The 11,506-nt window shown below is 47.2% G+C and overlaps 1 long non-coding RNA gene across 2 annotated transcripts; it reads left to right on the top strand.

Annotated features, from left to right (window-relative positions):
- Positions 1-4,593: 4,593 nt before the first annotated feature.
- On the top strand, positions 4,594-9,338 carry LOC124520445 (uncharacterized). Of its 2 annotated transcripts, none has more exons than XR_006964321.1 (4): positions 4,594-4,861; positions 5,821-6,243; positions 6,543-6,838; positions 8,357-9,338. It is a non-coding gene; the product is annotated as an uncharacterized LOC124520445 (long non-coding RNA). The 2 variants fall into 2 exon arrangements; XR_006964322.1 differs by lacking the exon at positions 8,357-9,338 and adding an exon at positions 7,343-7,718.
- The last annotated feature ends 2,168 nt before the right edge of the window (positions 9,339-11,506 follow it).

Raw genomic sequence — 11,506 nt, 5'->3', positions numbered from 1 at the left:
TGTTCCCCCTTTCCAGGCTGCACCTATGAGCTTTCCACTAAACTCAGCCTCATCTTCCTGGCAAACATCTACCCTTCTTTGATGATACAGTTTAAGGATCACCTCCTCCATGAGTCTTTCTCACCCAATTCCACCCAAGTAGAGTGGACCACTGCCTTCTTCCCTGGGGCCCCCACGGCACGGCTGTGTATTGTGGAAGAAACAAAGCTTCACATGGTGTGATTGAGTTCTAGACATCCGTGGGCCAACTGCCAGTTGGTATGTGACATTCAGTTCTGACTCAAGTCTATGAAGCTGCAAATCATCTCAGGGTGGACGGTTCTTTTATGAAGTGAAAAATTACTTTGTATTCCAGCAGCATAGAGCAAAGGTAGACACGGTTTTGACTCTGTTTGTTTTTCTTCATGCTTCCAAAAAAAAAGAAAAGGCTTCTGGTAATGTGGCATAAACATCACAGGCATTCTATGTAAGTAGCTCTGTTTCTCAGCAAGTGTTTATAAAAACAAAATTTTAAAACCCCTCTCAACGTGCCTGCTGTAAGCGTGGTTAACATTACTTGATGTGAGTGAGATCTGAGGCCTGTGAATTCCAGATTTCCAAAATGGCTCACCTTTGGGCTCTGCCCACAAACTGCCTCAAACTTGAAACCACCTAAGTTCCATAGATTATTTTTTTTTTAAGATTTGATTTTTAAGCAATCTCTACACCTCAAACTCACAAGCCTGAGATCAAGAGTCACATGCTCCAACAAATGAGCCAGCCAGGCACCCCCCATAGGTCTTCTTACCTCCATTTTCCTTCTGTTTTAGTTTCACTTATTTTTATGATGTCTCCAGTTCTATGATTACATAAATGGTCTTTAAAACTTGTCTTACTTTTCATTAACATAAACGTTTTTGCATTTTTCTAGCAGAGTAGCTCAAATTTTTATCAGCCTAACAATTCCATAATAGCAAGTTTTCATCTAAGAAACATTTGAAAAATCTCTTGTGTAATTTACCTTTACATGCTTCTAAACCTATTACATAAATCTCGGACCAGTGACTGTAAACCCAAAACATGAAACATTAAAATCTTACTCTTCTTAAATCACTATGCTACAGACCTTAAACTTACACAGTGCTATACATCAATTAAATCCCAATAAAATTGGGGGGAAATATCTTATTCTTCTTGAAGAGCAACCAGTGCCATAAGTGAATTGCTTTTTTAAAGAAAATTTATTTATTCTTGAGAGAGAGAGGGAAAGAAGGAGGGAAGGAGAGAATGAGCAGGAGAGAGGCAGAGGGAGAGGGAGAGCACCCCAAGCAGGCTCCACACTGATGTGCAGGCTTGGGGCTCAATCTCACGAACTGTGAGATGATGAACCGAGCTTAAATCGAGAGTCGGGGGCACCCAGAGGGCTCAGTCGGTTAAGCATCCGACTCTTAGTTTCAGCTCAGGTCACGATCTTGCAGTTCATGGGTTCAAGCCCCACATCAGGCTCTCCACTGACAGCACGGAACCTGCCTGCAATTCTCTCTCCCCCTCCCTCTCTACCCACCCTCTGTTTTCCCTCTCTCTCTCTCTTTCTCTCGGAATAATTAAATAAAAAAAAAAAGAGTCAGACACTTAACCGACTAAGCCACCCAGATGCCCCATGACTCAACATATTTAATCAACCATAATTTTTTGTTTTTGTTTTGATACTCAATTTGTGGTAACCTGGCCAATGGCTCCACCCTTAACCTGGTTTCTGTGTCTTTCTCCAGAATTTCTAAAGCATCATTGCTTTCTGGCAATAAATGTTCCACACCAGGCTAGAATGTTACCCCAAGAATGGAATCAGCTTCTCTCCAAAGATTCCTGCTTTCTCTCAGCAGAGGATAAATAGTTCAGGTTTTTCTGCTATGATATGAAATATGTGTATCTGAAAAACCTCACATTCTGTAGAGTCACATTAAAAACCATGGGACTTTGAGACATCAAACTGGGGAGACCACTCAAAAGTCAGGCAACCTTGTAACCAGGGTGCTAAGGAAAACAGTCATTGGTACCTGACAGTCACCTTGGATGTCCCAGGCAGGCAGGGAGGCACAGCTAGAGGCTAACAATGGTGGTTGTGAAAAATTCACAGGGCCTCTTGAGTGGAAATGCTGGCCACAGTTTAGTTAGAGCTGGGGGGTGCTGGGACAATGCTGGCTGAACGAAATCTGAGCCAGGGGCTTCCTAGGCAGAGCAGCCAAGAGTGACTCAAGACCGGGATGCACCAATCTGGGCATCCCCGGGGAGCCCGGTGCACGTGCTCATTTTTAATTTTCATAAACACAACTAAAGAAATCCTGCTTTGCTTAGTTTGTGGGATTTTTTTTTTCTTTCCTGCTGAAGGTTCTAATTCTACTCTTGTTCTGCCAGCTCCCCTTGCACAGAAAAAAAAATCTGGTGTGATCGAATTTGAGTTCTAGGTTAGACGGACATCATTTTTAATCGCACGTGAACTAATTCACATGGTAGAAACCTGCTTCGTGAAGCCATCGACTCTTCCCTCGGTGCACATGCAGGGCACATTGCGGGGAGGGGGCTGTCCTTCCCCCTCCTCGAATCAGAGCTGATTTGTGACTGCTTTAACCAATGGAGACAGTGTAAGTGCACTGAAGGACTTCGGAGACTGTCATAAAGAGTTTTACAGTTGCCACCGCCGGTGTTTGGGAAGCTTGCTCTGGATGAAGCCAGCTCCCTCAGAGGAAGTCCAATCACCTTAAGACCACTGTAGCCTAAGAAAGCCCAAGCTAGCCATGTGGAGAAGCCACATGGAGAGACAGATGCCCAACCAGCTCCCAAATGTTCCAGACCTCCTAGCCTGGATGCCAGACATTATGAATAAAGCCAGTGACTTCAGCAACAGCCACGACCTGATTGCAACCCTATAAGATCCACAGCACTGACAACTCAGCTGAACTCACCACCCTCCAGAACTGAGAGAGATGATAGTAAAATGCTGTTTTATGCCACTACGTCTTTGAGTGGTTTGTTTGCACGCTGTTATCTGAACATAGAGGAATACATTGTACTGGCGTGTAAAAATTAGGCATGGGAATGTAGACTAGATTATTTCTATGGAGTGTGAGGCAGGAACTGGTGTCGGTCCCCTCAACCCGAACCACAAAATCTAGCATTCCTGGAGAGCTGAAACCCTATGCCCCACGAGTAGCATTTCTTGCAGAAATGAGGAAGCAGGGTGCTTGCCTCAAGGAGGGATTCAACTACAAGACTGAAGACCTGGCCAAACTTGTCTGCGCCAAGATGGACCGCAGCGCTGACCTTTCACTGACTTTCTCCCTCATCATGATACGAAAAATGATGCCCAGAGGTGGAGATTTCACATGCCACAACACGCGTGCATGTTCTGGGCACTGCGCCTGCTCACCAACTTCCTGTATGTCTCCCTGCCCCAAAGGTCTTAGCGGTCACTCCTTTCCCCGCCTCTGCCCCTTTAAAAGCTTTTCCCCCTTTTGTATGGGGAGTTAGCCCGAAGGACCCTTAGCTTTCTGTACCAGCTCCCTTGTGCTGGAGCATAACCCCCTGTGAAAAGCCTTACCAGGAACTCCCATTTGGCCTCTAAATTTCTGTTGTTTAGTGAGTCCAAGGCCCAAGAGGGTAACAAGCGTAGCTTTGGGGTAACTCCAGGCGGGCTATTTAGGGGCAGAGCTAGAAGTGATCTCCTTTGTGTACAAGAGTTCACATTAATTCTCTGGCTTTCTTTTAGATTTTCTCTATGACATACCTACTGAAATTCCACACTTTGATTTTCTTTCGTAGATTTGCCCCACCACAGAATCATTTATAACTCAAAATCAAATAATATACGACACAACTTGTTTATCCATTCAACAGTCAGGGACACTTGGGCTGCCTCCAGAATTTGGCTATTGTAGCTAATGCTGCTGTAAACATCAAGATACACGTATCCCCTTGAATTGGAGTTTGAGAGACAGCACATTCCTCAGTGGGGGAGGGGCAGAGGGCATCCCAAGCAGATTCCATGCTCAGCCCTGAACTAACTCAGGGCTCCACGCCACCACCGTGAGATCATGACCTGAGCAGCACTCAAGAGTCGGAGCTTAACCGACTGAGCCACCCGGGCGCCATAGCTCGTTCTGCTTTGAACCACATTGTTTTTCTGACAGAGTTGTGTCTAGGAAGAAGCCCCTGGATAGTCTCCTTTGGGGGCTTATCCCTTCCTTAAAACACCATGCTTTCTTGAGTCATCGGACTGTCCTCCCAACTATTAAGACAAAAGCCGGTTGAGGAAGCTTGATTGCGAAATAGCAGCTTAAATTCAGGCCCCAATATTGTGCTTAAAATGAAGGTCTCACTTTTTGCCATCTATTTTTATGGGATTCGTAGGCTATTGTACCTGCACAGTCCAGGCCCTTAAAGCTGGCCTGCCTTGATATGGGTCAGAACAACACGACTGACCGCATAAAAAGAGAGGGCCCTCTGACTTTTTCTGCAGGTCGTCAAAGGCAACAGGATGTTCACTGGGAGGTGCACGGGGTACAGCTCGGAGACTCTGAACTATCAGAGCAACTCCTTCTTCCTTCCCGTCTCTGACAATGCTCTGTGCTCTGCCCAGAAGGGCTGGAGACGGCAATGAAGCTCACTGGGGTTCTACTCATACCTCGAGGGGCTGCATAAAGATCCACTCCTTTAGAGAAAAAAGAACCCGCCTCCGATTCCAGGCCCAGAACCAGAATGTCAGTCCTGAAGCAACCCGTGCCCTGTAGCATCTGGACCATCGGCTCATTGAGGAAGTATCATGTTTGATACATAACTCCCACCCCCGACATTCCAGGATCAAATATTGAATGGAACTTTAAAGGTAAAGTCAGATTTCAAATAATTATTTGGTGAATTATTTCATAAAAATAAAATGAACATAGAGCTGACTGTCCAGTTGTAATGAAAAGTGGTTAGGTGTAGCTAATAAAAAAAGGAGAATTAGCACAGCTTTAACCAGTTGTGCTGGAAAGCATGAGCCCACGGGTTCTGGTAATTCTTACCCGGGATCTGGTGCAGAAATCAGAAATGCTTTTCAAATCAAATGTAAAGTTCCAAAAGGAACAAAAATGAAAAATCACCCCTCGCTGTCTGTTTTTGGAAGAGAGAATGTTTTATTAATACTAGATATTGCCTATCAATTCTTTGCACGCATATAAAGTTAAGTCTTTCTCTGTACTTAATGCCTTTAATAACTAGTGCAAATATTACAGTCATTTCTTATATCTCATTGATTTGAAAGCTCATTTTCCATTCAAGTGCAATGCTTTGTTTAAAGAGCAGCTACCTGAATACAGCTGTGAAAAATCTAGACTTACATACACCTTCATTGACTATTTTTAGATTCACTAAGCAATATTTGCTTTCTCTGTCTCGAATGTATATGCAATATACATATATATGTATAGGGGTGTGTGTGTGTGTGTGTGTGTGTGTGTGTATTCCAGAAACATAGTGAATATACTTAATGCTCTACCCAGAAGGGCCCTGTTGTTACAAATATCTTCAATCTGAAAAAAAGGAAAATGGTAATATCTGTTTCCAGACTCTCTGGACCCTGCAAATACCAAAATTACTATAGGTACACTTCTGTTTTGCCTTAGCTACAGTTTATTTATGCTGATCACATTCCCTGAATGATATCTCACACCCTTCAGCAAGGAGGAGGGACTGTTGATTCAGGTGGCTGGTGAGAAATAATGTTGATAATTATGCAGGAAACAAGTCACTTCCCCTCCATTCCCCCTTCCCCCAAATTTGTCATTCTATTCTTTCTTACAGATGACATAGGTAACTGAACTGCCTCTGGGGAAGCATTGTTCCAATTCGGAGCAGTTTCAAGCAGTTTCCGGGTAAATAATGAGATCAGAGCTGTAAGAGCCCACCAGGTTCTCCAGCCTGATTCTGTCGAGGAAACTGAAGAGCAGATAAGTAAATTTATGTGCCCAAGGTCACTTAGCTAGTTCGCGTTTCCAACCGGAACTCACTTCGGACATCCCGCATCCATGCGGACAGTCCTCACCTTCGGTCTGCCGTTCCTGCCGGGTATGGAAGCCCTGCTCCCCAGGAGATTTAGAACATTCTTCCCAGGATGGCACAGCATCTCCAGACACCCCCGCCCCAGAAAACTGTCCGCCTGCTGCAGCAACTGCCTGCCTGTGTCCTCAGGGCTACACTCCCTGGGACAGGGGTGCTCCCCCACAGGTGGGTGTAGCCCTGTGCTTTCCACCCTTCCCGCCTAAACTTCTTCTTGCCATCTGGGCTCCACGCACCATCTTCCAGGGCCCTTCTACGTTCGCACTCACCATCACCCCGCATGCGGGGCGGTGGGGCTGCATTTCTCCTCTCCCCATCCTCCCTATGCCCACAATGCCTTTTCCCTCCGTGGGCCGGGCAGCAGGGACGCTATAGCCATAGAATGCTAACTGCTAAAACTGCCTGCGTTGATCCCCGTCCCCCCTTTTGTTTTTTGTTTTTTGTTTTTTGTTTTTTTTTAATTTAAGTAACGCTGGAGCTGTTCCTGCCACAGCAGCTCTGACCCAGCTGGCAGAGGCCCATCTGCTCCGAGACCGGCCTCCCTGCCTCCTTCCAGCACCACACGCCGGCTGGACACTGAGGACCTCGCTCCCCTCCCGTGGAAAGACCGAGCACAGCAGAAGACCTTGAACCGACAAGAAATGCTCCATCTCTGTTTACCGAGGGCGACTATCTGCCGGCCGGCAAGCCACCGTGATTTTCATCAGGGCGGCCGGATTTAGGAAATACAAATACAGGACGCCCGGTTGCGTTTGCCTTTCAGGTAAACAAATACTTTTTTTTTTTTTTTTTACTATTCAACTATGTCCTATGCAGTACTGGAGGCCTACTTATACTAAAATATTCTGTGGCTGAAATTCAGATTCACCGGGGTGACCTGCAGTTTACCTGGCAACCCCATTTTAACATTCCACCAAAATGAACTGAAAATTTTCCCGTGCAACACAGGGTCTGCAGTTGCAGCCCGGGTGGAGGAAAGCAAGTACGGCTGCGATGCATTTGCCGCAGCAAAGAGGTGATTAGACGTCTGGTATGTTCTGCATTAGGCATTAAGCACATGCCACCCGTGCCTACCAAAGTGCCTCCTTCAAAGCCTGGGCAATGATTTACAAAGCAGTAAAAATGGAAATTCACTCACCCCCAAATCCAGCCGGGGCGGGGGGGTGGTGGGGAGGGCTGGGAACATCAAGTCCTGCCTGCAGTTACCAAGGAAAAAGAAACAAACTGTGACAAAACCGAATCATTGCAAAAGTGTTTCCTTGCACAGAAGCAGAGCGCTGATAACAGGGAGAGTGGATTATGTAACAGCTTGCCATCTCCAAATGGAGAGCCTTCCTGGGATCCTTCCGTGTTGGAGGTGCTGCGGCTTGTGGTCACACACACACCCACACACACACCCACACATTCTCCACCTACTCCCCCACCTCCCGGCTTCAAAATGCATCAGCTTTGACTTTGGCTGACTCAGCAGTCTGGAACGAATTGCTTCCAGTCAACTTTGCGGCTCGCTTAAAATGCCGTAAGGACTACTTTGACTCATGCGCAGAAACAGTCTTGTATTTATCCTACAATTCAACGGAAGGCCTCTGATGTGCAAAATACTGTGCAAGCCAGTGAGGGAGGATGGGATGTGGGGTGTGAGGGAGGATGGGATGTGGGGTGTGACGGAGGACGGGGTGGGACAGGACCGACACAGTCCTGTCCTCAGAGAGCTCAGAATCCAGAGCGAAAGACTCCCAAAGACGTGCTTCCTGCACCAGAAGTACAAACATGTGCTGTCCAGAAAAATCAGTTCCACATTTGGGAAGGAAGAGGTGGAGAGAAGGGGGTAGGAATGCGAAGCCAGGGAGGTAGGAAACATGCATGCTGGACTCTTGTCCATTTTATAAAGTGATGTATACATGCATGCAGGAAGAATCTCAATGTATTGTCTAAAGCACATGTGCGGGGCACCTGGGTGGCTCGGTCAGTTAAGCATCCGACTTTGGCTCAGGTCATGATCTTGCAGTTCGTGGGTTCAAGCCCCACACTGGGCTCTGTGCTGACAGCTCAGAGCTTGGAGACTGCTTTGGATTCTGTGTTTTCCCCTCTCTCTGAGGCTCCCCTGCTTGTGCCTCTCTCTCTCTCTCTCTCTCTCAAAAATAAATAAACATTTTAAAGCACATATCCAAATAAATAATGTTCAACTGAATTCAAAAGTACAAAAATGTAATGGGCTACAGCCTTACTTCTGTCAGTAGAGGAAAACTCAATGTATAAATTGATTCGGTTTACATTTCAGTTACGAAGGCCCGGCCATTTAGGATGCTCTAAATCTAAAGACGGAAGCATGCGGAAATTTTGTCTTTGAGTACATAATGTCATGAACTGTGTGAGCACAACTCAAAACACTGGAGGAAATGCTAACGTACACCTCTTTGCCTACGAAGAAGATTGCTACCAAGCAAAACATGAAATATTTCTTTTTCAAACATCTGAATCCCGACCCAGAAGTGAATGTACAAACTGCCGTCTTGTTATTTTCCAACGAAAATACAGGGAGAGTTTCCATGCAGCCACCAGACGGTATCACTGTCCTGTAAAACCTTCCAGCTCAGCTCCCCCCTTGGCCCACAGCACCCCCGTGCCACCTTCCCTGCCTGCCTCCCCCGCAAGCCGACTACCTGCCACTCTCATTTCACCTCTTCAGCCACACTGGCTTTTCTCTCCGATCCCAGAACACGCCCAGGGTGGCCCCATTGCAAGGCCTTCCTGTTTGCCGTTTCCTGGGCACGGAGTGTTCTGTCTGTGGTTCTTGCCATGGTTGCTCATTGTAATAAAGGTCTCAGCTCATAGCTCACCCTCGCAGCTGGGCTTTCCCATCTCATCCTGTCTGAGGTAGCATACCCCATGCAAAGCATTCTTTATCACATTTTACCGTCGTCTTCATACTTCCTAGAATTATCTGCCAAATTATCATTTCAGTGTCTGTCTTCCAATAAGGGCAAAAATCTTGTCTTGGCCACGATAGCATCCCTTGGGCCAAGGACAGTACTTGGCACAAAATAGGTGCTCGACAAACATTTGTCGATTGAACAAATAAATTCCAACTCCCGAGAGTTGCGCTTACGTTAGAAAGGACACACGTATTCACGATGGGAACCAGGCCCCAGACTTTTCACTTTCAGAAATGCACCACGGAAAATGCATCCAATTTCCGCTAATAACAACTGTGTATGATTTATTGGGAAGAATTCTTGTGCTCTAGAAAATTTTAAAATTAAAGGAAGAATGTTTACTCTTCCTGACTTTCAGTCTTTTTCTTCACTTAAAACATTTGAGGGGCACCTGGGTGGCTCTGTCAGTTAAGCGTCCAACTCTTAATTTCATCTCAGGTCATGATCTCATGGTTCGTGACTTTGAGCCCCACATCAGGCTCTGTGCTGACAGCGTGGAGCCTGCTTGGGATTCTCTCTCTCTTCCTCTCTCTCTGCCCCTCCCCTGCTTCTCTCTCTCTCAAAAAATAAACTAAAAACAATTTTTTTAATAAAAAAAATTAAGACATTTTCATAAAATTTCAATAGTGAGGGGCACCTGGGTGGCTCCATTGGTTAAACGTCCGACTTTGGCTCAGGTCATGATCTCATGGTTCATGAGTTCAAGCCCCGCATCGGGCTCTGTGCTGACAGCTCGGAGCCTGGAGCCTGCTTCGGATTCTGTGTCTCCCTCTCTCTCTCTGCCCCTCCCCCACTCACACTCTGTCTCTCTCTCTCTCAAAAACAAACATTATAAAAATTTTCTTTTTAATTTCAATAGTGAGGCCTACCAAACCCCTGCCTCTCTGACAATTTTCATCATTGAAAGATGGTTGCTTTTACCCCACCTTTATAGGCTTTGGAGAAAGGAAACCCACTTCTAAGTGTATCTTTAAAGGCACTAGGCAAGGATTCCTATGGCGTCTAGGTCCGTGGTGGTATCTATACTAGCCTTTGGTCTCTTGAGTTTGACATCTTCCTCGGCCTCTTTCAGCACGTTAGCCAAAGTCTGGGCCTGGCTTCCCACCCATGCTTGGACACCACCTTGATTTCCTTATGTCCCACATGCCTACGTGACAGTCACCAATGGAAGTCTTTTATCATAATCCTTGGTGTTCTCATCAGCAAGTGTATCTTGAGATTTAACACTCTTCAAGGGCGAGGACCAGGTTTATAGAATTCTCTCAGTACAACCTCAGTCTACAGGACAGGGAGGGTGAGTATAGTCAGCGCACGGAGGGCCTCCCTGCATCTAATTAGGTGATTGCCTTTCTCTCTCTTGTTACCATAAAAAATCTTTTACAGACTTTGCACACAACACTGGCATACATGAATAATCTTGAAAACTTTCAAACTAAGGACGGCTAACAGTTTCGCGTTCCTCCCGCTGCTCTGTTGAAGCTCATATCAAATCAGAAATTCGATTATCTGGAGCCAGAAAGGCAATAGGCAGCTGCTTGTCTCTGGAAACAGCCACCTGGCTTTGTCCATGTTCAGGCTCCACAGCAGCCATGGATTCAAGCTGCCTACAATAAGAAAAGAGGAAAACGCTACAAAAAGCCACCCCTTCCCACCTCCAAATTCTTCACCGGGACTTGCCTGGTGCTCACAAGACAGGCTGGGGACACGGTGGTGAGGCTGGTGTGTGCCATCACCAAGGAACACTGAGTTTAGGGAAGCACCTCTTACAGAGCAAGCCCGCTCTTTGGGGGAAGAGGCTACCTCATCCCTCGGGCTGCTCCCTACACACTCAACCCTGAGAAGTGGCCAGGAGGAGGCGAGAGAGCCTCGCTCGCATTCTTGGCACACCCAGTAGGAACTTGCAGGCACCCACATGGCGGATCGCCTCCCCCAACAAGGTCGAGGGCCAGTCTCAGAGGACCCGGCCCGGGGAGTTCTTCCACTGAATGGGGAAGATCCTTCTTCTGCCCATTACGCCTCGGCCATGGGCTTGCCGTTTGGGACGGGAGGGTATGACATAGTGGAAGTGAAACCTGAGAACCTGCCTCTTCTGTTCTGAGGGACCAGAGGAGGCGATGAGAGAGGAGTAGGAGGGCAGAAGGGAGACGTGCCACCTCCATGTGGGGGGTGTCGAGACCAGGGTCCCTCGGGACGGGTGAGAGGAGACCGGGGAAATGCTGAGGGCGTCAGTCAGGACTCTGGGCGGGGGTCACCTCAGACACCACCGCTTCCCCCACAGACCTGGGGCCACCACGGCCAAGAAGCAGACTCAGCCAGGCAGCACGGTCAGGAGATGGGGGGCTGGACGGTAGCTTTCCAGAGCTGCTCTTTGTACCATTGCGGTGTGGCTCAGACCCAGACAGTCCTGCAGGGACCCAGAAGGGGGTGTGCTGGACCTAACTTGTGTGCCTCCCCAGACACCTCTGGCCACATGCTCCTGGGCCCAGTCAAGTGAC

The sequence above is a fragment of the Lynx rufus genome, unplaced genomic scaffold, assembly GCF_022079265.1.
Source record: "Lynx rufus isolate CCGP_SWC_20201006 ecotype Redwood Valley unplaced genomic scaffold, mLynRuf1.p SCAF_3, whole genome shotgun sequence".
In the NCBI taxonomy this organism is placed as follows: Eukaryota; Metazoa; Chordata; class Mammalia; order Carnivora; family Felidae; genus Lynx; species Lynx rufus.
This window is presented reverse-complemented; position numbering and strand designations above follow the sequence as displayed.